The sequence below is a fragment of the Bubalus kerabau genome, chromosome 7 (genome assembly GCF_029407905.1).
Source record: "Bubalus kerabau isolate K-KA32 ecotype Philippines breed swamp buffalo chromosome 7, PCC_UOA_SB_1v2, whole genome shotgun sequence".
Classification (NCBI taxonomy): Eukaryota; Metazoa; Chordata; class Mammalia; order Artiodactyla; family Bovidae; genus Bubalus; species Bubalus kerabau.
Window position 1 is genome coordinate 57,963,754 of NC_073630.1, and position 26,787 is coordinate 57,990,540.

Consider the following 26,787-nt stretch of genomic DNA (forward strand, 5'->3'; position numbering starts at 1 on the left):
AAGAGGAAACAGAGAAAACTAAGAAGAGACTTTAGAAGGACCACCCGCAAAAACTACACCCTGTTCCAATTTAATTGGATTAGACTCTAGAGCAGCTTATGCCATAAAGCCTTGCTGAAAACAATACAGCAATCAGCATGCAATTAGTGGATCCTAACAGCTGGGTGAAAAGCAAATTAGGCAGACAATTAACAGAGAGATCAGGAAAAGAGATAGCCAAGGAGAGCCTTCCAAAACTGTTGGCATCCCAGAATAACTCTGAGCATAGTTCCTAAGGTTGTGCCCTTCAGGTAGCAGCATCAGAGGCTTCTCAGTGCAGGAGAATAGCTTCACTAGGATAGTTGAGCCAAACCACTATCAAGTAAACTTACCACAACTAAAACAAGTTCTGGTCAGGAGGGAGATAGATCACTATCCAGATTTGTTAAATTGTGTTCTGTAACATGTTCACTAATCAAAAACAAAAGAATCATATATAAAACATGCAAAGAAGCAAGACAATATGGTCCGTGGGCTTCCCCTGTGGTTCAGGGGTAAAGAATCCACAGGCAATACAGGAACCGCAGAAGACTCAGATTCCCTGGGTTGGGAAGATGCCCTGAAGGATGGCCTGGCAACCCTCTCCAGTATTCTTGCCTGGGAAATCCCATGGACAGAGGATACTGGTGGGCTACAGTCCATAGGGTCATAAAGAACTGGACACAGCTAAAGCGACAGCATACATGCGCAGATGGCCCACACACAGGAAAAAAAAAAAAAAAAGAAGCTGAAGCTGCCTGAGAGAGGATCAAGATGTTGGGTTTAACAGACAAAGACATCAAAGGGACCATTATAAATATATTCAAGAACAGTTAAGCTATGCTTCAAAAATTAAGAAAAGTTCTGGTGACACTGTCTGATCAAAAGTTAAGGATGTATAATGTCATATGAAACGAGTCGCCAGTCCAGGTTCAATGCATGATACTAGATGCTTGGGGCTGGTGCACTGGGACGACCCAGAGGGATGGTACGGGGAGGGAGGAGGGAGGAGGGTTCAGGATGAGGAACACGTGTATACCTGTGGTGGATTCATGTTGATATATGGCAAAACCAATACAATATTGTAAAGTTAAAAAATAAAAAAAAAAAAGATGGAAAAAGCATAAAAATAAACTGAAAATACATACTCTGGGATAAAAAAAAAAAAAGTTAAGGATGGACCTGAGGAGGAGCAGCTCTGTATGCTATTGAAGCTATTTTGGTATCAACTCAAACTGGGTTCTTAGAAATTTAGGATATTAACTATAATCCCCAGGATAGTAACTAAGAAAATAACTAAAAAATACATAGAAAAGGAAATTTGGAGGTAATCCAAAAAATGCACTAGGAAAAGTACAATAAGCCACAGGAGAAAGGATTATTGGAGGAACTGAGAAACAAAAATTTATATGGCATATAGAAAATAGCAAAATGGTAGCAGTAAATCCTTTCTTACCAGTAATCATTTTAATTGTAAATGAATTAAACTTCTCAATTAAAAGACAGTCTGGTAGAATGGATAAAATATATGATCTATTTTCTTTCTGTAACTCTATTGCTGCCCAAAGAGTTAATTTAGACTCAGAAACACAAATAAGTTGAAAACAAAAGAAAGGAAGAAAGATATTTCATCCTGTAGTAACCAAAAAAGACCTGAGGTGACTATTGTAATATCAGAAAAACAAACAAACAAAAAAACCCAAACAGACTTCATGTCAAAATTTTCAGAAAAGAAGGTTAACTGATCAACTGATTAAAGGGTCAAATTATCAAGAAGACATAAATATTACAACAGGCACACACAGACACAGATTACAAGGCAAAGGCTCATGTCAAGCACATAAAGCACTAGAACTGGCCAGGAAATAGGGGTTGGCGAAACTGTGGTCAAGAGCCTTTATTGTGGTTTCTGCAGGAAGGAGGAGGAGGGGCAGTGTCAGCAGATTATTCTGATCATTTCAGGGGACTCTGTGGCACAAGGCTGTCCTTAGTTGTCAGGGGTGATTAGGATGGGTGGAGACTGGCCTGGCAAATAAGGGTCCCCAAAAGGAAGTGGTAGGGGGTATGGCGTCTGGACCGGTTGGTATGCATTTGAAGGCACACTTAGGGGTAAGCTGTTTACTCTAAGAAGGAATTGAAGACCCCAAGAGAAACAGCCTCTCCAGGGACAGCAGGGCCCCAGATGTCAAAACATCAGAATACATAAAATAGGCAGATCTCGCCCATGCAGACAAATTCCAAATAATTTCTGTAAATACTCTGCCATTAAGAAAGTGGAGCACAATTCCCCAGTCAATGAGGACTGTGCTAGAGATTTTCTTCCACAGATAACAGTAGGGTCAAGCAGGAAAAAAAAAAAAAAAAAGAGTAGTTTATGGTGGAGAAACAAGTTTCCCAAGTCAAGTCATTAGGTTAACATCAACAGTGATGAATCATATTGATAGCATGTGCCTTTGCTATGGCTTCCATGGTGGCTCAGAAGGTAAAGAATCTGCCTGCAATGCCGTAAATCCAGGTTTGATCCCTGGGTTTGGAAGATCCCCTGGAGAAGGGGATGGCAACCCATTCCAATATTCTTTCCCTGAAAATCCCATAGACAGAGGAGACTGGTGGGCTGCAGTCCATGGGATCACAGAGTCAGTTAAGACTGGCTGACTAAAAATTTCACTTTCTTATGCTATAATGAGGTACAGAATAGTACTTCCACTCTGTATGTTTTCCAAAATATATTATTCAAATTGCATCATGAGAAAAATATCAGACAAATTCTAATTTGGAGACACTATGAAATGTTAAAACTTCTATTAATGCTCAAAATTGACAAGGGAAAAAAAAAATTCTGAGGAACAGTCACAACCACCAAGTAGAGCCTTAGGAAGCATGATGACTATATGTAATGTGGTATCCTGGAAGAGATTTCGTGAAAACTGAAAAAATAGTTGACTTCAATTAAAAATAATATTTTAATATTGATTCATTAATTTTGACAAGTCCAGATATATAGGATGTAGAAAATGTTATTACCTTCTTTTTCCTATGTATATATATTTTTTCACAATCATCTCTTATTCTTCTAACAAAAATGTTATGTTAGGTAAAAAGTGATTTTATTGCATATATTAACTTACATAGGACTGCTTTTTCTTTCTTTTGGCTTTGCATTTTCTCCCTAAAATAAGCGTTAAAGTGTTAGCTGCTCAGTCGTGTCTGACTCTTTGTGATCCCATGGGCTGTACCCTGCCAGACTCCTCTGTCCATGGAATTCTCCAGGCAAGAATACTGGAGGGGTAGCCATTCCCTTCTCCAGGAGATCTTCCTGACTTCAGGGATGGAACCTGGATCTTCTGCATTACAGGCAGATTCTTTACCATCTGAGCTACCAGGGAAGCCCAGTGAGAATCACCAAGCTGTTATATTTTGGATAGAGAAATAATGAAAGTAATTTTTAAGTTTTCCAAAATTAAAACCATTTGCTTTAAAGTTTCAGTTTTTACCACTGCTTGTGTTAGCATGCACAGTGGGCAAGCCATAATATAACATAGCAGCATTGTGTTCAGTAAATATTATCTACAGCTATATTTATGAAAATATTTATGATATATCATTGATGAGTTTCCCCCTAAATTGACCTGTCAACAACCATCTTGTTGAGTTTGGAAGTAGAATCACCAGTTAAAGTCAAATCTGGAAATAATCTCTGTCAATAGTTTGACTACAACTTGTGAGATACCCTGAGTCAGAAACACACAAAGTTCTTTCAGATTTATGATCCTAAGAGATTGCGTGAGATAATTAATTTTTGTTGTTTTTAAGCTGATCAGTACTAAGACAAATTATTGTGCTACAATACTTAATACGTATGAAGTGAAATGAAGTCGCTCAGTCATGTTTGACTCTCTGCAACCCCATGAACTGTAGCCCGCCAGGCTCCTCTGTCCATGGGATTCTTCAGGCAAGAATACTGGAGTGGGTTACCATTTCCTTCTCCAGGAGATCTTCCCGACCCAGGGATTGAACCCAGGTCTCCCGCACTGGAGGCAGACGCTTTAACTTCTGAGCCACCAGGGAAGCCCACTTAATATGTATATTGGTACCCAAAAGTAAGGTGCTGTTGTAAGAAAAACTCAAAATTTAAGAATAGCTTTGTATCAAAGCTGGCCAATAGAGGAAGAAATGTTTTAAAAAGGCTAATTTGTGTTAAATTGTTATCAGAAGCCTCATGTTCTTTCATAAGGCTATGGGTTAAACTCTTGTAAGTGAGTGAGTTAAATCTTATTTGAAATTATAGGAAAGAGAATCTTTGTCATGTAATATTAGTTTACAAACACTATGCTGTAGTTTTAAGGTGCTATGGACTGCACTGTGTCCTCTCAAATCTCCTGTGTTGGAGTCATAATCCCCAGTACCTCAGAGCTTGAGTGTATTTGGAGATAACCGCATTTACAAAGGTAAATAGGGTCATATAAGTGGGTTGTAATCTCATAGGACTGGTGTTCTTGTAAGAAGAGATTAGGACACAGCACAAAAGACACAGGGAGATGAGCATCTACAAACCAAGGAGACAGGCCTTAGAAAAAACCAACCCTTGACAACTTATCTTGTCATTCTAGCCTTTGGAACTGTGAGAAAATGAATTTATTTTGTTTAGGCCACTGTAGCAATTTGTTTTGGCAGACCTAGAAAATGAATACCAATTTTGGTACCAAGAAGTAGCATGCTTCTGTACTAAGTATCTAAAAAGTGAAAGTGGCTTTGAAACTGAGTTTTGGGATAGAGATTGGGTAAGTTTTGAGGTTAATATTAGAAAAAGAGTAGATTGCCTTTGCCTGCCTTCTCCTGGCTGCTTATGAGATAAATTGAAGGAGAAATTGTTAAGCAAAAAAACAAAACTGGAAGATTTGGAAAATTCTCAGCTTAAGCATATTGTGAAAAATGAGGAAGCATATTTCAAGAAAACACTGAAGGCAAGGCCAAAGAAGGTTTGCTAAAGAGATTATAGGTACCTTATTCATGGATCCAATCACCCATCTTAACAGAACCCAAGAATAGAGATGGGGTTATACCAGCAAAAACTGTTGCCTGCTTGGACTGAAGGAGACAGAAATAGAAATTTTTCCTAGAAATATAATAAAATAAAAGCAATATGTTAGATTTCTAGGATTCTATAGAATGTGCCAATAGAGCTGCTACTGTTAAGTCACTTCAGTCGTGTCTGACTCTGTGCGACCCCATAGACGGAAGCCCATGAGGCTCCCCCGTCCCTGGGATTCTCCAGGCAAGAACACTGGAGTGGGTTGCCATGTCCTTCTCCAATGATAGCCAACAGAGCTATCTAGCTGTAAATATGTGTTATCTCTCAGTCAAAGGACAGGAAGACCCAGAAGGCAGTTCAGAGGTTGGCAGGCATCCACTGCCACCACAGACCCGCTGGGCATAGCCCAGAACTTCCCCAGTCAAAAGTTTTACTGTAATCTCCTAAGACACCTGGAGGTAGAACCAGTCACCTAAGCCCCTCCTGGTTTTCTGAACTCAGAAGTTGTATAAAATCATAAATGTCATCTTAAGTTGCAAAATTAGGGGATGGTTTGATATGCTGCAATAGGGAACCAGAACTGTGGGACTGTTGTGAGTCTAAAACTAATAATGCACAATGCTGTGCTTCTGCCACAGTATAATTTCTCAATCTACATTATAAATTGTTATTTTTATTAACATTAATTATATTTGATGGGATTCCCCATTTATTAGTGTATTCCAAGAATATTGGGAGAATGCCTCTAATTTTATCAACCTTTCAGGAACATCTGAATAGGTTCCAATAGAAAAAATTAACTTCTAACTAGAATAAAGTTAGACAGCTATTAAGCTATATTTTTCAAAAGCATATCTCATTTGGTTTTCTGTAATTTATTCTTACATAAGTCTCTTTGGTAAGTTTACAATACCTTACTTTATCCATCCATAAAATAAGAAATAATTTCTACCTACATACCTCACAGGATATTGTGAAAATTAATGGGGTAACATCTATAAAACTCTAGAAGACTTTAAATAGTGCTATAAAATGAGGATTTTATCCAGGTGGGTGGGTCCTATCTATTTTTCTCAATGGTTTCCAGCAGGTGATAGATGAGATGATGGATAGATAAGTGAATAGGTAGACAGATGGGAGAGTAGGTGGGAGAAAGACAGAAAAAATAGAATAAATTACAATACACATTATTGGTTTTGAAATTTTATTGAAAGTGTCTGTCTTACTTCCTAATCACAGGTATTTTCAATTATATGCAAACACCCATATTTGACAGCTATCTGCCTTCTTTTTGGTATTTTTGGACTGATCTAGGGGGTATTAGTTGTATCTTCACAATTCATTTGGCACTCACTTTTTCACTTTTAATCTAAATAAGATTGCTTCTTATAACGAAAAAAAAATCCACTAAAATAACCCAATTTTCTATGCATTTTTATGAACCCCTTCTTTTCTTCTTACCCAAATTATATTTTTCAGATAACTGATGCTTCACTATTTCTCTTTTACGTATACACAAGTGTCTGTGTATGTAAATACAGGACTATATAATAGAGCATTAAAACGGAATATATCCTGGCTGATGTTCAGTGACACACAAAATGCAAGAACAAAAGTATAGATGACAAGTCATCGCAAGTTTCCAAAAGACAGATGGATTATCTAAACAATATTTGCATATATACAGTGTGAGACCCATAGCTAACTGCACTCCCCTAAATCCAGTCCAGTATAGACTCTTAACCAATCATGAAAGAGGTTGGAAATTTAATTTAAGAGACTTTGGGGAACTATAGGTCTTACTAAGCTGCTGCAGAGAAGGGACTGGGGAACTTTCTTCTTATGGCAAGCCTGGTGGGGACAATACAGAAAGCTTGTATATATCCATTGGAACTTGGAGAACACAGTATTTGGTGTATGGTTCACACTCTTCATTCCAAAGAGTAAAACACTGGCTTGAATGTCTTGGGACAGTGGAATAGAAGACACTGATTCAAAAATAACTCAACTCATAATGATCGGGTATTAAAGTTGCATGCTTCTCACTGATGGATTGAACCTGGATCATTTAACCAATGTGTCATAAAAGTTACCTGAAAGGCAAAAGACTGAAATACAGAAGAAGAGTTGAATCCTCAGATATTGAGGAAGGATCTTTCTGAGTGACACACTAGGAGGCACTCATAACCGTCACCACTTATGAGAGCTCTGGAGTGAGCAGCAGAGAGGTGTTTTCCAAGACAGCATGGAAGTGCTCCCAGCAGAATGCAGCTGGCTGTCTACCATCACTGCTCTTTATACTATCCCTGCCTGCTGCCTCTTATCACTGGTTATCTCACCTCACCACTGAGTCCTAATCAGTCAGAGGCTGTCTCATGAGTGGAAAACAAGTATGGCAGGGGAAAGAGAGATTATTCTGAACTCTTTCCCTCACAGGCTCCTCCAAACAGAAGCAGTCAAAAGCTATGAAATGAGAGTGGTTCTGACTTTAAGTTTGCAATTCTGAACTTCCAACGTTCTGGACAATTCATGAAAATGAGTCTGTTTGAACTTGAAGGCCTGTGAACATTTTTTTAGTACCTGAGGTCTATAAGACAAGTCAAGGAATATGCCTTAAATTTTACCCAAGGTCAAAGAGGAATTGATCTTCAAAGTAGTTTGAATAGAAAGTTGGAGGTATAAATCAAGTTGTTTTCTATTGTACCCAAGTCTCCACTGCATGCATACGAATTCACCCATACCTACACACAGAATACAAACATTTATATTCATATGCATGTGTTTTTTCTCAGTTATACAGAAATATATTCTTAATGAGTGTATAGAACATATGTCTCAGCATATTCTCAATAAATTTGTGCTTTATGTATGTGAACATATTTACCTTGTAAAATATCACAATTTATTATATCATTTTATTATTACTCCCATTTTATATATTGGGAAATTGAATACAGAGTAAATAAGTTACTTGTAAAAGTTCACATAGATAAAAATGGAGAAAGAAGGTTAAGATGCAGGCAGGCATTCTGACTTCAGAATTTATGTTATTAACTACTGTACCACATACTTACTTGTTACTTGTTAGTTTCTCAGTCATGTCTGACTCTTTGTGAGTCCATGGACTGTAGCCTGCCGGGCTTCTGTGTCCATGGAATTCTCCAGGCAAGAATAATGGAGTGGGTTATCATGCCCTTCTCCAGGGGCACTTCCCAATCCAGGGCTCGAACCCAAGTCTCCTGCATTGCAGGTATATTCTTTATGATCTGAGCCACCAGGGAAGTTACTGTACCACATAGTATATCTTTTTTGTTCAAGTATTTATAAATATATATGCATATACATCAATATATATGTATATCTGTGTATTTGTGTGTATACCTGTTAACGTATAGTATTTTCATTCTCATTACTCCTTTAATAAGCAGCTTAATTATTTTGGAGAAATACTCAGAGTGCTTCAGTTATTCCACTTTTATCTGAGACTGCATACTAGATCACTTCTCTCCATACATTTTATAAATATGAAATGGCATTATCTTCTACAATTTATGGGGACAGGGAGATAGGTAGAAAAAAACAGAGAAAACCTAAGTCCTAAAGTTTAAATTTAGTTGATAACACATCAGTGATATATCAGATCAGCTTATATTTTCAAAATTAATGGAAGTTTTATGAAATTCCTTCCAGGTTTGTTTTGCTCATTTTCTTCTATAAGTAAAAGATTTGATTTAAATTGATTTTTATTTTACATAAATTGCTCTAGATGAATTCAATACATGTAGAAATATACCCTCTTACTCTGTATTAGAAAAAAAAATAAGCATGCTTTTTATATGAGTGTTCAATAGTAGTAAAAAGCATTTAGATATTTTATGCAAAAATAATACATTAGGATCTTCTCATCATTCTCTTCAGTGAGGTTATATGAGAAAACTATACTACTTAAACTGGTTTTAAAATGACTTTCTTTACATATACTTTGTTTCTTTGTATGAGCACATTATTCATTTTTGAATGCTATTGTTGTGAAAGTATTATTGTTTATCAGTGTTAAGAATTGAAAATGAAGAAAAATAGCTAGAAGAAGCATATTATAGTGGTATAAAGAATGGACTTTGGTACTAGATGGCCTGAATTTGAATTTTGGCTGAGTTAATTTCTATTTTTGTGCCCTTAACAAGTTTTCTAACCTGTTTGTGCTCTAGTTTCTTCATGTGTACAATGAAGATAATAATAGCAATAACTCAGATGCTGTGAGAAGCACTGGGTTGATATTTACGCATTTTTAAAAAGATGCTCAACATCGCTAATTTTTATCAGGGAAATACAAATCAAAACCACAAAGAGATATCACCTCACACTTGTCAGGATGGTTATCGTCAGAAAGAACACAAATAATAAACATTGGTGAAGATGTACAGAAAAGGGAACCCTGGTACACTGTAGGCGGAAGTGCAAACTGGTGCAGCCACTGTGAAAACAGTATGAAGATACCTTAAAAAATTAAAAATAGAACTACCATTTGCTCCAGCAGCTCCATTGCTGGGTATGTATCTGAGAAAATAAAAACATTAATTTGAAAAAATACATGAATACAGCATTTATATTTGCATTGTTTACAGTTTCCAAGGTATAGGGGCAACCTAAGTATCCAGCAACATATAAATGGATGAAGAAGAAGATGCGATATATACATATACATATATAAACACATGTGAGTGCAGGCAGACATATAAATTATATATATATATATAATCATATATATACATATATAAATTAGATATAAACATGTATGTATATATACAATGAAATACTACTCAGCCATAAAAAAGAATTAAATTTGACATGTGCAGCAACATGGATGGACTTGAAGGTCACTATGCTAAAAGAAATGTTAGAATAATGTTAGATAGAGAAAGACAAATAATATATGCTATCACTCATATATGGAACCTAAAAAATATAACAAACTAATAAATATAACAAAAAGCAGACTCAGGGAGACCAAACTGGTGGTTACCAGTGGGGAAAGGGAAGGCGGGAGGGGCAAAATACCGGTAGGGGTTTAAGAAGTACAAAAGTTTATGTATAAAATAAGCTACAGGGATATGTTACACAACACAGGGAATACAGTTAATATTTTATAATAACTATAAATAAGTTGAACCGTTAAAATTGTGAATCAGTATATTATACATCTGTAACTTATATAATATTGTACAGCAACTGTACTTCAATTAAAAAACATTATAAAATAAAAGAGCATGGACTCCAAAGCCAGACTCCCTGGCTTCAGCTTCTGCCTCTGCTGCTATCTGTGAGCTTACACTAGTGTCTCAATAACCTCATGTCTTAGTTGTTTTCATCTTTAAAGTGGAGGTGAAGATGGTAATAGCATCTACCTTATAGGCTGGATGAGGATTAAATGAGATCACATTTGTACAGCATGTGTGTAAATTTTTCTTGATTTTTGAATATGATCTTGAGCTATAACTCATATTGTATATTAACATCTTATGTAATTCACTTTTATATCTCAGATGTTTCACTGAATCAGTATCCTTTAAAAAAAAATAGAGGACACTAAAGTAATATGTTGGTCAACAAAATTCAACTAAATGGCATATCCTGTAAACTGGAAATGTTTACATATTTATTTATAAGGACAATCATCCAGAATAAAGACTAGAATAAAGCATCTATGGATCATGCTTTTTCTATAACATGTTGGTAGCTCTGTGAAGTAACACTGGCTTGAAACCAAGAATAAAGAGTTAAAATGTGGTAGAACTGAAGTCCAAAGGGATTTAGCAAGTAGCTATTCTGTATGAAAATACTTAGCCTCATGCAAAAAAAGCCATTTCCAGAGCTGAAGTCTGAGATTCAGTCAGGGCAAGATTCACACATGGTGAGCTGGGAGAGTAGGGTCTAGTCTTGGGAAATCAGAGAGCTGACAACTGTACAGTCTGTGAATGGAAGGTCTAGAAGGTATCAATATATAGCAAGCAAATAGACACCAATCTTCTTACTGGGGGGAAAAAAAAAACAGCACTTTTTCCTCTTTTCCAATCATATTCATCTCCACTGCTTTGAGAGTAATTAACAGGCATATTAGGTAGACCTGAGTCTAGAATAATTTAACAGTTTTACTCAGAGGAGGTAGTTATCTAATAGCCCTCTTGAATCACTTACAGTTTCTGCTATTTAGTACAGAATACTTGACTATTTCAAATTCTACCAATTTTGAAATTTAAAAAAAAGTCTTCAGATAATTCCAAGTAGTTTGTCACTGTTTATAAAGTAGAGAACCTTGAGGCAGTTGAAATAGGTTAAGTTTACCTTATTTGGCATTCTCAGGCTAAGTGGATCTTTATCCATAAAGTGTGCTCATGTAAAGTAATAGCCTGTTAGTTTTCTATTCCTGCAGAACAAGTGACCACAAGCTTGAAAGTGAAAGTTGCTCAGTCATGTCCGACTCTTTGTGACCCCATGGACTATACAGTCCATTCAATTTTCCAGGCCAGAATACTGGAGTGGGTAGCTTTTCCCTTCTCCAGGGGATCTTCCGAACTCAGGTCTCCTGCAATACAGGTGGATTCTTTACCAGCTTAGCCAAAAGAGAAACCCTTTCTCCAGCAGATCTTCCCCATCCAGAAATCAAACTAGGGTATCCTACATTGCAGATGGATTCTTTACCAACTAAACTATCAGGGAAGCCCAGCCACAAACTTAGGAGCTTAAAATGACACAAATTTCTTATTTCAAGGTTTTCTTGGAATTTCAGGCAGAGGTTAACTGAATCCTTTGCGTGGGTCTCACCAGGCTGAAATCAAAGTAACAGATGGGGTTATAATCTTGTATGAGGCTTAGCAGCCTCTTCTCAACTTATTCAGGATGGTAAGTTTCTTGGGATTGTAGGACTAAGAGTGTTTGTTTTCTTGCTAGCTGTTGGCTGAGACTGAAACTGAGCAGGATCTTATGGGGTTCCTAGATTCAGAAGCCTTTCTGCATTTCCTTTCCTGAGTTCCAAACAGCACGTTCAAACAGTTGCTTATCAGGGAAGGGAGGGGATGTAGAGAAGAGGGAGGCACCGCCAAGAAACAATAATACAGTCTTGAGGGCAGGGTCCTTGTTCCCCCTCAAGGGATACATATACCATCTTTCAACTCTTCTGCAGAACTAAAACACCCACCAAATGCAAGATGTTAACTATGTCTTGAAGCACACTTTATCCCAGAGAACGTCACAACTCACCCATCATCACGTGATGTCAGATGATCTCCAGATTGTAGGAATGAGGGCCCCTCATGCACCTCAATTATTATCAGCAAACCCACCTCCTTAACTATAAACTTCTTCACAAACCTACCTGGGTTGGGACACACAGCTTTAAGAGCATTTGCCCTCTGGGACCCCTTTGCTTGGTAAAGCAATAAAGCTATTCTTTTCTTGTTGCTGTGTTCAGTCGCTAAGCTGTGTCCAAATCTTTATGACCCCATGGATGGCAGCACACAGGGCTTCCCTGTCCTTCACTATCTTCCAGAGTTTGCTGAAACTCGTGTCCATTGAGTCAGTGATGCCATCCAACCATCTCATTCTCTGTTGCCCTCTTCTTATCCTACCCTCAATCTTGCTGAGCATCAGGGTCTTTTCCAATGAGTTGGCTCTTCACATCAGGTGGCCAAAGTATTGGAGTTTCAGCTTTAGCATTAGACCTTTCTGTGAATATTCATGGTTGATTACATTTAGGATTGACTAGTTTGATCTCCTTGCTGTCCAAGGGACTCTGAAGAGTCTTTTCCAGCACCACAGTTTGAAAGCACCAATTCTTTGGTTCTCAGCCTTCTTTATTGTCCAATTCCCACATCTGTACATGACTACTGAGAAAATCATAGTTTTGGCTAGACAGACCTTTGTCAGCAAAGTGATGTCTCTGCTTTTTAATACATTTTTAGTTTTGTCATAGCTTTTCTTCCAAGAAGCAAGTGTCTTTTAATTTCATGGCTGCAGTCACTGTCTGCAGTGATTTTGGAGCCCAAGAAAGTAAAATCTGTCACTGTCTCCATCTTTTCCCCATTTATTTGCCCTAAATATCTGTTTCTGAGATTTAATTTGGCATCAAGGTACAGAGACCAGATTTGGCGTCAGGGTTACTCTAAGGATTTAGAGGCCACAAGAGATCCTTACTACATGGTCCTCTGACAACACTGAGGCTTCTTCCAAGTCAGCAAGGCTTCAATTGGCTATAGTACATTTCTGTATCACATGATGTAATCATGCAGTCATGTGTCAAGTATCAGAGTTATTGTCCCATTATATTCACAGGTCCCACCCAGATTCATGGGAGCCATCTAAGAATTATCTTATGCCAAATAGTTAGCAGAGGAGATAGTGATAAATATGAAATCAAATGCACTTTCCAAATTGACAGCTGTTACTCAGCTCCAGCCAACTGTTGCTACATGATAAAGCCAGATGCTCAAAATTTTAAAGTGATGCTGTAAGTCTAGAGTTTTATGTTACATTTTCCAGTATTCAAAATAGCACTAAGCATTCATTTATCATGACCTCTAGACTAGGATAATATAGTATACAGCTAATTATAGAAATTTAATCACACCTTCATGGACTAGAGAGTGCTACATATCTAAAGAAAAGAAAATAATGTGAAGAAGAAAACATGAATATACACAAAACAGAAAATAAATATTTTTTTGGAAAAAGAGTTCTGGAATTGTCATTGAAGCTTCATAAAGAAAAAGTGAATCTGAATTTCAATTTGACATAAATAAATGTTCTAATACAGAGATCAACAAAGTACAACTCATGGCTTTAAATCTGATCCATGAACTAAAACATTTTAAATGTTTGACAAAATATCAAATCAATGAAAATAATTCATGGCACATGAAAATCAGTTAAACTCAATTTTCTGTATTTGTTATTAAAATGTCTACTGAACAGGGTAAAACTCCTCTGTTCATGTATTGTCAATGACTGATTTAAGATATTACAGAGAAGTAGAGTTGTTGCAATAGAGACCATATGCCAGCTGAGAATATTTAATGTGTAGCTCAATGCAGAAACATTTTTGCTGAATTCTGTTCTAGTAGATAATGATGGGTGAGAGCTGAGTGTCATTACTTCACCCACCCACTCACACCCACACACACACTTCAAACATACACAAATGCGTAGTAGTCATACTCTTTTGCATAACATTAACAACTCATGATAAAGCATGCTGCTGCTGCTGCTAAGTCGCTTCAGTCGCGTCCGACTTTGTGCAACCCCATAGAGGTAGCCCACCAGGCTCCCCCGTCCCTGGGATTCTCCAGGCAAGAACACTGGAGTGGGTTGCCATTTCCTTCTCCAATGTGTGAAAGTGAAAAGTGAAAGTGAAGTCGCTCAGTCGTGTCTGACTCTTCGCGACCCCATGGACTGCAGCCCACCAGGCTCCTCTGTCCATGGGATTTTCCAGGCAAGAGTACTGGAGCAGGGTGCCATTGCCTTCTCCAATGATAAAGCATAGCTTCTGTAATTCAGGGAAATAAAACAGTAAGGGAAACTGCATATATTAGAAAGTGACCCACTCTCCCTCCTGCTCAACTGACAAGGAAACTAGCTTCTGCATGGGTTCTATATCATTCACTCTCTGTAGGTCACCAATCAACAGTGGCATCCTACTGATGGCTGATCCATCCCTGTGCTGACCTCAGTAACACTATCACTGTTGAAACTTCTCTAATTGCACGAATCACATACATTCCCAACTTTTGAAATGCAGTTTCTATCAGATATAACAATTCTTCTCCACTACTGGCAATTATATTCTAATTACATTAATTTAAAAGCAGAAATCTTAAAATGACATCTCTAAGTATCAGAGATTCTATGGAAGAGAATTTGGAGAAAACAACTGTGGATATCTTCTTTCTTTGGGGACACTGAGATAGAAAGAATAGTGAACAAAACTCTCGTTCTCTTTCTAGATATCTCATTCTGTATATGGTCAGCATTTCAGCAATATTCACATTAAAGAATTGTTGTGATGTAGTAACAAATATAGACTAACTGGAATGACAAGGTAAATAACCTGGGGTATGAAACAACTCAGTATATAATGCTATGATTGTAATATAAGATACACATATGTTGATGCTGAATAAATCTCTGTTTTAGTCATAACAGATATTATTTTTATACTAAAATATAAATATAAGTAAGTACATATAATCTAAATGGGGATAAAAAGGCTATTGAAGAATAAAAACTGAAAATATCAACAAAATGTAGTCATAGGAAAGGCAAGGGTATTTATGTCTGTGTGTGTGTGTATGTGTGTTTAAGGATGGTATCATGAATGAAATCTGGCAGGGTTAATATTAATAGTAAACTATTAAAACATGACTACAATTGGTCCTCCGATTTTTTTAAAAAAATGGGTTTTGTATACAAATATAGTTCTCTAATTAATAGTTTATCAAAAATTGTTGCTTCCTTAGTAAAAGCCCTTATGTTTTAAAAAAGTGTTTTGTGAGGCCAACCAAGAATAAATTATTTGTTTTATTCTTTAAGTCCCAAAGCTAATATCTAATTTATTCTTTAAAGGGAAATAGACACAATCTTTCTTTTTTTAAGAATTTTTAATGCAGACTTCTATATGGAACATGAAACTTTAAAAATAATTCTATTTTTTTAATGCATGTGAGTACAGTTATCTTCAAATAACTGTTCTAGTTATTTTCCTATGGGTATTACATTTGGGACTAGAGAAATTGCCCACTGTCTCATCACCCAAAGAAAGGTAAAGTCACAGAAATATAGTTATATCACTGAATACTCCTTGGCAATGAAAGGAATGAACCACTGACATATTCAAACATAAATGAAGCACAAAAGCATTATGAAGGAAAGAGGAAGCCAGATTCAAAACTAGTGTATTATAGAATTCTAAAAAGTAGCCACCTCTGGAAGACTGAAAAGGTATAGGAGGGAATTTTCTGACTTTATAGAAATTTGCTATATCCTATTACAGATGAAGAGGCATATTCAATTATCAAAACTCCAACTGAAGACTTAAGATGCCTGCAGGTTTTCTATTTGAGTTGTGAAGAAGCTTAAGGTTCCATCATGATACTAATGTATCAATCATGTGATTTGCTATTAAAATTGTATGCATCTGACATCCTATCACAAAAGTGGCAATGTGTATATCAGATATAATATTCACTTGTGAAAAATGGCATAAAAGTGGTTCTCACAGAACTCACAATTTTTATCATGGTGTTATGTAATTAAGCCTAATGAATGATATGAAGAAGCAATGATTAAGGTACAGGTATTACATTGATTGATATTTGAAATATTGATATTTAAAATGAAGTTTTGCTATAATGGATATCATCAAGGGATTTGAAATCTATTCTCATTCCTTTCCTTGGTTTAACCAGTACTAATGAGACCTTGAAGAATTCATCTCATTTCTCTGGGTCTCAGTTTTTGCCTTAATTAAAAAAATTAATGAGTAGAACTATATAAGTTAAAGGTTTTTTCCATGTCTCACATTGTGATAATCCATATTAATTAAGTAGCATTATTCAGGACAATATAATAAAGTATACAGTTGATTGTCAAAGATCACAAAGCTTTTCGTATATCAATGTGGCTGCCTGCTCTAAAACTATCCATTGTATTCAGAAATACTTTAAAGAATGTTAAATAAAATCAATGAGGTCGAGGGGCAGTCCTAAGATGGTGGAGGAAAAGGATGGGGAGACCACTTTCTCCCCCACAAATTCATCAAAAGATCATTTGAATGTTGAGCAACTTCCACAAAACAACTTCTGAATGCTGGCAGAGGACACCAGGCACCCAGAAAGGCAGCCTATTCTCTTCATAAGGAGGTAGGACAAAATATAAAAGACAAGAAGAAAGACAAAAGAGTTAGGGATGGAGACCGACCCCAGGGACGGAATCGTGAAGGAGGAGAAGTTTCCAAGCACCAGGAAATCCTCTCACTGGCGGGTCTGTGGGGAATTTAGGAATCTCAGAGGGAAACATAACCAGGAGGAAAAATAACAAAAACAAAAAACTCACAGAATATGCGGCTAACTGCAACTCCCAGCAGAGAAGTAGCCCAGACACTTGCATCCTCCACCAGTAAGCAGGGGCTGAACAGGGAGGAGTGGGTTGCATGCTTAGGGTAAGGACCAGGCCTGAACACCCTAAGGACAATCTGAGGGAGCTAATGTGAGATAGCACCCCCCCCAAAAAAAAAAAGAAAGAGAGAGAGAAAGAGAGAACTTTCCCGTGAAAAGCTCTAACCTAAGGCACAGCCTGGCCTGCTCACAGAACAAGGGATTGAGCAAATATCAAAGGGGAGCTAGCCGGCTGTGGACCAGCCCATCCCCCTGCTGGAGGCAGAGAGGCAGGCGGGTGACAGCAAGAGCCAGAAGGCAAGGGGCAATCTCAGCCCCAGAGACTGCATCCTCCACCAAACTATGAACAGGCTCCCAGTTGCTAACCAAGTCTTCCAGGGACCCTGGATGGTTGACATCTGCCAGGAGGGTCACAGTCAGAGATCAGCTCCCCAGAGGAGACACAAAACACACCTGAGATGGCGCTCTTGTGGTGCACCCAGGAAACTGAGCATCTAGGACAGGGAAGCTGACTAAGACACAGCCCACATGGAACAGGGCACTCACCAAGCACCTGGATGCCTGAGCTGCTCAGACCTGGGCACAAAATGCCCAACCAAGTCTATACCTTTGTGGAGTACCCGAGAACCTGAACCTGAGCAGCTTAGACCTGGCAAGTACACAAAACCCAGGGCCCACTATGGACAGTTCCCTTGCAGAGCAACCTGGAACCTGAGCAGTGTAGACCAGGAGAGTGCACATGCCCTGAGCTGGGGCAAACCCAGTGTGGTCCATACATTGCGAGCACTCCCCACACATGCCAGTGACAGTTGTTTGCAGTGTTCCTCTCTCCCCACAGCACAACTGAACAAGTGAGCTTAAATAAGTGACTGTCTTCGTCCCCTTGTGTCAGGGTGGAAATTAGACACTGAAGAGACTTGCAAACAGAGGAAGCCAAAATAGACATAGAAGAGGGAACCACTCTGGATGTGATAGGTGAAACAAATTAAAACCCTATAGTTAGCACTGATTAAGCATACAGTGGAAACAGTGTCAGACTTTATTTTTTGGGGGGCTACAAAATCACTGCAGATGGTGACTGCAGCCATGAAATTAAAAGACGCTTACTCCTTGGAAAGAAAGTTATGACCAACCTAGATAGCATATTCAAAAGCAGAGACATTACTTTGCCAACAAAGGTCTGTCTAGTCCAGGCTATGGTTTTTCCAGTGGTCATGTATGGATGTGAGAGTTGGACTGTGAAGAAAGCTGAGTGCCAAAGAATTGATGTTTTGAACTGTGGTGCTGGAGAAGACTCTTGAGAGTCCCTTGGACTGCAAGGAGATCCAACCAGTCCATTCTGAAGGAGATCAGCCCTGGGATTTCTTTGGATGGAATGATGCTAAAGCTGAAACTCCAGTACTTTGGCCACCTCATGCGAAGAGTTGACTCATTGGAAAAGACTCTGATGCTGGGAGGGATTGGGGGCAGGAGGAGAAGGGGACGACAGAGGATGAGATGGCTGGATGGCATCACTGACTTAATGGACGTGAGTCTGAGTGAACTCTGGGAGTTGATGATGGACAGGGAGGCCTGGCGTGCTGCAATTCATGGGGTCACAAAGAGTCAGACACAACTGAGCAACTGAACTGAACTGAACTGAACTGAAAGCATTGGAAGGGGCCTATAGACCTTGAGAAGAAGTATAAGCTGGAACAAGGAACTATCTGAAACTGAACTGACCCCACACTGCCCTCAACAGCTCCAGAGAAATTCCTAGATACATTTTATTATCATTTTTTTTTAATTTTTAAGTTCTTTATTACTCCTTTAATTTTCATTTTTATAACCTACTATACCTTGCAAAAAAAAGACCCTATTTTAAAGCAAATTTCATATATATATATTTTATAATTTTTGTGATTGATTTCATTTTGTGTTTTTAATATTGTATTTTTGAGAGTCTAACCTCTACTCTAGGAAGATCCCCTGGACAAGGGAAAGGCTACCCACTCCAGTATTCTGGCCTGGAGAATTCCATGGACTATATACTCCATGAGGTCACAAAGAGTCGGACATAACTAAGCAAATTCTACAACCTCTACTCCAGATTTTTAATCTTTTCTTTTTGGTATTTGTTATCAACTTTGTACCTTTAATAAGTTAATCCTCAGTACCCATTTTTACTTAGGGGTGTGATTACTGGCTTGATTGCTCTCTCCCCTTTTGAATCTGCCTTTCTCCCCCAGGTCACCTCTATCTCCTCCCTCCCCCTTCTCTTCTCTATGTAACTCCATGAACCTCTCTGAGTGTTCCAGACTGTGGAGAGCACATAGGGAATTGATTACTGGCTAGATTTGTCTCTAGCCTTTTGACTTCCCCTCTTCTCCTTCTGGTCACCTCTATCTCCCTCCTCCCTTTTCTATTCTCCATGTAACTCTGTGAAACTCTCTGGGTGTCCCTCATTGTGGATAATCATTTTGCCATTAACCTAGATGTTTTATCATCTGTGTTGTATGGATGAAGAAGTCTTGAGGCTACTGTAAGAACAAGACTGAAAGCCAGAGGCAGGAAGCTTAAATCCAAAACTTGAGAACACCAGAAAACTCCTGACTTCAGGGAATATTAATTGACAAGAGCTCATCGAAAAGCCTCCATACCTACACTGAAACCAAGCTCCCTCAAGAGCCAACAAGTTCCAGAGCAAGACATACCAAACTAATTCTCCAGCAACACAGGAAGATAGCCCTGAGCATTAAAATATAGGCTGCCCCAAATCACACCAAACCCATAGACACCTCAAAACTCACTACTGGACACTTCATTGCACTCCAGAGAGAAGAGATCCAGCTCCACCTACCAGAACACCAATGCAAGCTTCCCTAACCAGGCAACCTTGACAAACCACTAGTCCAAACCCACCCACAGGGAGCAACCTTCAGAATAAAGAGGAAACACAAACTTCCAGCATACAGAAAGGCCGTCCCAAACACAGCAATCTAAAGAAAATGAAAAGGCAGAGAAATATTCCATAGGTAAAGGAACATGACAAATGCCCACCAAACCAAACAAAAGAGGAGGATATAGGGAGTCTACCTAAAAAAGAATTCAGAATAATGATAGTAAAGATGATCCAAAATCTTGAAAACAGAATGGAGTAACAGATAAATAGACTAGAGAAAAGAATTGAGAAGATGCAAGAAATGTTTAACAAGTATCTAGAAGAAATAAAAATAGTCAATCAATAGTGAATAATGCAATAACTGAGATCAAAAGCACTCTGAAGGGAACCAACAGTAAAATAACTGAGGCATAAGATAGGATAAGTGAGGTGGAAGATAGAGTGGTGGAAATAAATAAAGCAGAGAGGAAAAAGGAAAAAAGAATTAAAAGAAATGAGGACAACCTCAGAGACCTCTGGGAAAATGTTAAATGCCCCAACCTTTGAACTATAAGAGTCCCAGAAGAAGACAAAAAGAAAGGCCATGAGAAAATACTTGAGGAGATAATAGTTGAAAACTTCCTTAAAATGGAGAAGGAAATAGCCACCCAAGTCCAGGAAACCCAGAGAGTCCCAAACAGGAAAAACCCAAAGTGAAACACCCCAAGACACATATTAATCAAATTAACAAAGATCAAACACAAGGAGCAAATATTAAAAGCAGCAAGAGAAAAGCAATAAATAACACACAAGGAAATTCCAATAAGGATAATAGCTGATCTTTCAATAGAAACTCTTCAGATCAGAAGGGAATGGCAGGACATACTTAAAGTGATGAAAGAGAAAAACCTACAACCCAGATTACTATACCCAGAAAGGATCTAATTCAAATATGAAGGAGAAATTAAAAGCTTTACAGACAAGCAAAAGATGAGAGAATTCAGCACCACCAAACCAGCTCTTCAACAGATGCTAAAGGATCTTCTCTAGATAGGAAACATAGAAAAGGTTTATAAACTCGAACCCAAAGCAGCAAAATAAATGGCAATGGTATCATACTTATCAATAATTACCTTAAATGTAAATGGGTTGAATGCCCCAACCCAAAGAAAAAGACTGGCTGAATAGATACAAAAACAAGACCCCTATATACGCTGCCTACAAGCGACCCACCTCAAAACAAGGGACACATACAGACTGAAAGTGAAGGTCTGGAAAAAGATATTTCACACAAATGGAGATCAAAAAAAAGCAGGAGTAGAAATACTCAGATAAAATAGACTTTGAAATAAAGGCCATGAAAAGAGACAAAGAAGGACACTACATAATGATCAAAGGATCAATCCAAGAAGAAGATATAGCAATTACAAATATGCATGCACTGAACATAGGAGCTCTGTAATATGTAAGGCAAATGCTAACAAGTATGAAAGGGGAAATTAACAGTAACACAATAATAATGGGAGACTCTCATACCCCACTCACACCTATGAATAGAGCAACTAAACAGAAAATTAGCAAGGAAACATAAACCTATAGGACATTTCACACCAAAACAATGAATTTCTCAAGTGCACATGGAACATTCTCCAGGATAGATCACATCTTGGGCCATAAATTTAGCCTTGGTAAATTCAAAAAAATTGAAATCATTTTAAGCATTTTTTCTGATCACAATGTGGTAAGATTCGATGTCAACTACAGGAAAAAAACTATTAAAAATATAAACATATGGAGGCTAAACAACATGCTTCTGAATAACCAACAAATCACAGAAGAAATCAAAAAAGAAATCAAAATATGCATAGAAGTGAATGAAAACAAGATAATCCAAAACCCATGGGATTCAGTAAAAGCAGTGCTGAGGGGAAGGTTCATAGCAATACAAGCTTACCTCAAGAAACAAGAGAAAAATAAAATAAATAACCTGACTCCACATCTAAAGCAACTAGAAAAAGAAGAAATGAAGAAACCTAGGATTAGTAGACTGAAAGAAACAATAAAAATCAGGGTATAAACAAAGGAGACTATAGCAAAAATCAACAAAATTAAAAGCCAGTTCTTTGAGAAGATAAATAAAACAGACAAACCATTAGCCAGACTCATCAAGAAGAAAAAAAAAAGGAAGAAGAATCAAATCAACAAAATTAGAAATGAAAATGGAGAGATCACAACAGACAACACAGAAATACAAAGGATCATAAGAGACTATCAGCAACTATATGCCAATAAAATGGACAACTTGGAACAAAGGGATGAATTCTTAGAAAAGTATAACCTTACAAAACTGAACCAAGAAGAAATGGAAAATCTTAACAGACCCCTCACAAGCATGGAAATCGAAACTGTAATCAAAAATCTTCCAACAAACAAAAGCCCAGGACCAAATGGCTTCACAGGTGAATTCTACCAAAAATTGAGAGAAGAGCTAACATGTATCCTACTCAAAATCTTCCAGAAAATTTCAGAGGAAGGAAAACTGCTAAACTCATTCTATGAGGCCACCATCACCCTAATACCAAAACCAGACAAAGTTGCCACAAAAAAAGAAAGATACAGGACAATATCACTGATGAACATAGATGCAAAATTCCTTAACAAAATCTTAGTCAACAGAATCCAACAACATATTAAAAATGTCATACATCATGAGCAAGTGGGCTTTATCCTAGGGATGAAAGTATTCTTCAATATTTGCAAAACAATCAATGTGATACAGCACATTAACAAATTTTTTTAAAAAGTATGATTATCTCAATAGATGCAGAGAAAGCCTTTGACAAAATTCAGCATCCATTTATGATAAAAAAACAAAACCTCCAGAGAGCAGGCATAGAAGGAACATACCTCAACATAATAAAAGCCATATGTGATAAACCCACAGCAAACATTGTCCTCAATGGTGAAAAATTGAAAGCATTTCCCCTAAAGTCAGGAATAAGACAAGGGTGCCCACTCTCACCACTACTATTCAACATAATTTTAGAAGTTTTAGCAACAGCAATCAAAGAAGAAAAAGATACAAAAGGAATCCAGATTGGAAAAAAGAAATAATAAATCCAGACTGGATAAGAAGATGACATGATCTTCTACATAGAAAACCCTATAGACACCACCAGAATATTACTAGAACTAATCAATGAATAAAGTTGCAGGGTATAAAATTAACACACAGAAATCCCTTGCATTCCTATACACTAACAATGAGAAAACAGAGAAATTAAGGAAACAATTCCATTCACCATTGCAATGAAAAGAATAAAATACTTAGGAATAAATCTACCTAAAGAAACAAAAGACCTATATATAGAAAACTATAAAACACTGATGAAAGAAATCAAATATGACACAAAATAGATGGAGAAATATGCCATATTCATGGATCAGAAGAATCAATATGGTGAAAATGAGTATACTACCCAAAGCAATCTATAGATTCAATGCAATCCCTATCAAGACACCAATGGTATTTTTCAGAGAACTAGAACAAGTAATTCACAGTTTGTATGGAAATACAAAAAACCTTGAATAGCCAAAGCAATCCTGAGAAAGAAGAATGGAACTGGAGGAATCAACCTGCCTGACTTCAGACTATACTACAAAGCTACAGTCATCAAGACAGTATGGCACTGGCACAAAGACAGAAATATAGATCAATGGAACAAAATAGGAAGCCCAGAGATAAATCCATGCACCTGTGGACACCTTATCTTTGATAAAGGAGGCAAGAATATACAATGGAGAAAAGACAATCTCTTTAACAAGTGAGCTGGGAAAACTGGTCAACCACTTGTAAAAGAATGAAACTAGAACACTTTCTAACATCACGCACACAAATAAACACAAAATGGATTAAAGATCTAAATGTGAGACCAGAAACTATAAAACTCCTAGAGGAAAACATAAGCAAAACACTCACTGACATAAATCATAGCATGATTGTCTATGACCCACCTCCCAGAGTAATGTAAATAAAACCAAAAATAAACAAATGGGACCTAATTAAACTTAAAAGCTTTTGAACAATGAAGGAAATGATAAGCAAGATGAAAAGACAGCCTTCAGAATGGGAGAAAATAATAAAAAATGAAGCAACTGACAAAGAATTAATCTCAAAAATATACAAGCCTGTCATGCGGCTCAATTCCAGAAAAATAAACAACCCAAACAAAAAATGGGCCAGAGAAATAAACAGACATTTCTCCAAAGAAGACATACAGATGGCTAACAAACACACAAAAAGATGTTCAACATCACTTATCAGAGAAATGCAAATCAAAACCACTATGAGGTACCATTTCACACCAGTCAGAATGGCTGTGATCCAAAAGTCTACAAACAATAAATGCTGGAGAGGGTGCAGAGAAAAGGGAACCCTCTTACACTGTTGGTGGGAATGCAAACTAGTACAGCCACTATAGAGAACAGTGTGGAGATTCCTTAAAAAACTGGAAATAGAATTGCCATACAACCCAGCAATCCTACTGCTGAGCATACACACCAAGGAAACCAGAATTGAAAGAGACACGTGTATCCCCATGTTCATTGCATCACTGTTTACAATAGCTAGGACATGGAAGCAACCTAGATGTCCATCGACAGATGAATGGATAAGAAAGCTGTGGTACATATACACGATGGAATGTTACTCAGCTATTTTAAAAAATTCATTTGAATCAGTTCTAATGAGGTGGATGAAACTAGAGCCTATTATACAGAGTTAAGTAAATCAGAAAGAAAAACACCAATACAATATATTAACATATATATATAGCATTTAGAAAGATGGTAATGATGACCCTATATGTGAGACAGCAAAAGAGACACAGATGTAAAGAACAGACTTCTGGACTCTGTGGGAGAGGCAAGGGTGGGATGATTTGAGAGAATAGAATTGAAACATGTGTATTATCATATGTGAAACAGATCACCAGCCCAGGTTCAATGGATGAGACAGGGTGCTCAGGGCCAGTGCACTGGGATGACCCTAAGGGATGGGATGGGGAAGGAGGTGGGAGGGGGGTTCAAGGTGGGGAACACATGTACACCTATGGCTGTTCATGTCAATGTATGGTAAAAACCACTACAATATTGTAAAGTAATTAGTCTCCAATTAAAACAAATAAATTAATTTTAAAAATCAATGAAGTCAATCATTATTATGCTCATTCTAGGTAACTAAGGTAATGCTGGGCCAAGGAGAATAAAAATAGAGAGGTGGACATACTTATTAAGTCATTCAACAAACATCTGTTGAATATGTACTGTGAATTAACACCTGTATTTAATGATGAGTAGTTTACAAGAGTGAAGTATCCTACTCTGAAGCCACCTGTACATTTAAATGACCCAGAATGTGACAAATGCTCTTGAAGTTGTTAGTTGTTTAAGGAACAAAGGAGTTACATTTCCCTCAGGCTAAGTATGGAATGTATGGTTCATAAACTCAGAGAAATGTGGAACAACCAGACTGTGAAAAAGGCAGGCGGCAGTTCAGGAGCAACTGCTCTCATTCTCTTAATCATCTCTTCCTCATGCCATATTTTGTCATCCTCTCTGACTGTTTAGCAGCTAGTTCACTTTACAAGGGGGAAAACATGACTGACCCAGAGCTCATGAGTTCTACATCTTACTGTTTAAGTCACTGCAGAGAGACTGATAGGCAGCATCCTTTTTCTTGTCCAAGTCCAGAGTTCTTGAGAAAAGGTAATGTATCAAGACTTAACTCAGATATACATGCAGACTAATCCAATTCAATCACAGATTTAAGAGACTGTTTCAGGGTGGGGTCTCTGGCCAGTCAGAAACAAAGCAGAGAGCACTGGAAAAGTGCCTGGAGAGGAACTGCCTTACTATGATTTTCTTTTCCAGTTAGAGAAGGCAATGGCACCCGACTCCAGTACTCTTGCCTGGAAAATCCCATGGATGGAGGAGCCTGGTGGGCTGCAGTCCATGGGGTCGCAAAGAGTGAGACACGACTAAGCGACTTCACTTTCACTTTTCACTTTCATGCATTGGAGAAGGAAATGGCAACCCACTCCAGTGTTCTTGCCTGGAGAATCCCCAGGGACAGGGGAGCCTGGTGGGCTGCCGTCTATGGGGTCACACAGAGTCGGACATGACTGAAGCAACTTAGCAGCAGCAGCAACAGCAGCAGCAGCTCACAGTGCAGTCCAGGAGATTCATGAGAATAGTCATGTCAGCCAGGAACCAAGTAGAAAACTATGGGAGCATTGAACTCAACATTTCATTTCATTAAAACAGCCACATTTTAGAAATCAGCATTAATAAAATAGTATTATTCCAGATGGCTCAGTGGTAAAGGATCTACCTGCAATGAAGGAGATCCAGGTTCCATCCCTGGGGCAGGAAGCTCCCCTGGAGAAGGGAATGGCAACCCATTCCAGTATTCTTGCCTGGAGAATCCCATGGACAGAGGAGCCTGGCAGGCTACAGTCCATGTGGTCGTGAAAAGCTGGACACAACTGAGTGACTAAACAATAACAAATTTTATTTCTAGGATAGAAAATAATAGATTGAGAAAATGTATTTTATTGGGTATCTAAATAGCAAGAAGCAAATATATTCAAGTGAGGATTGGGTTGGCTAGGGTTTTTACTTTTTTATATGAGACTTTTAGTAGTCACTAGGTG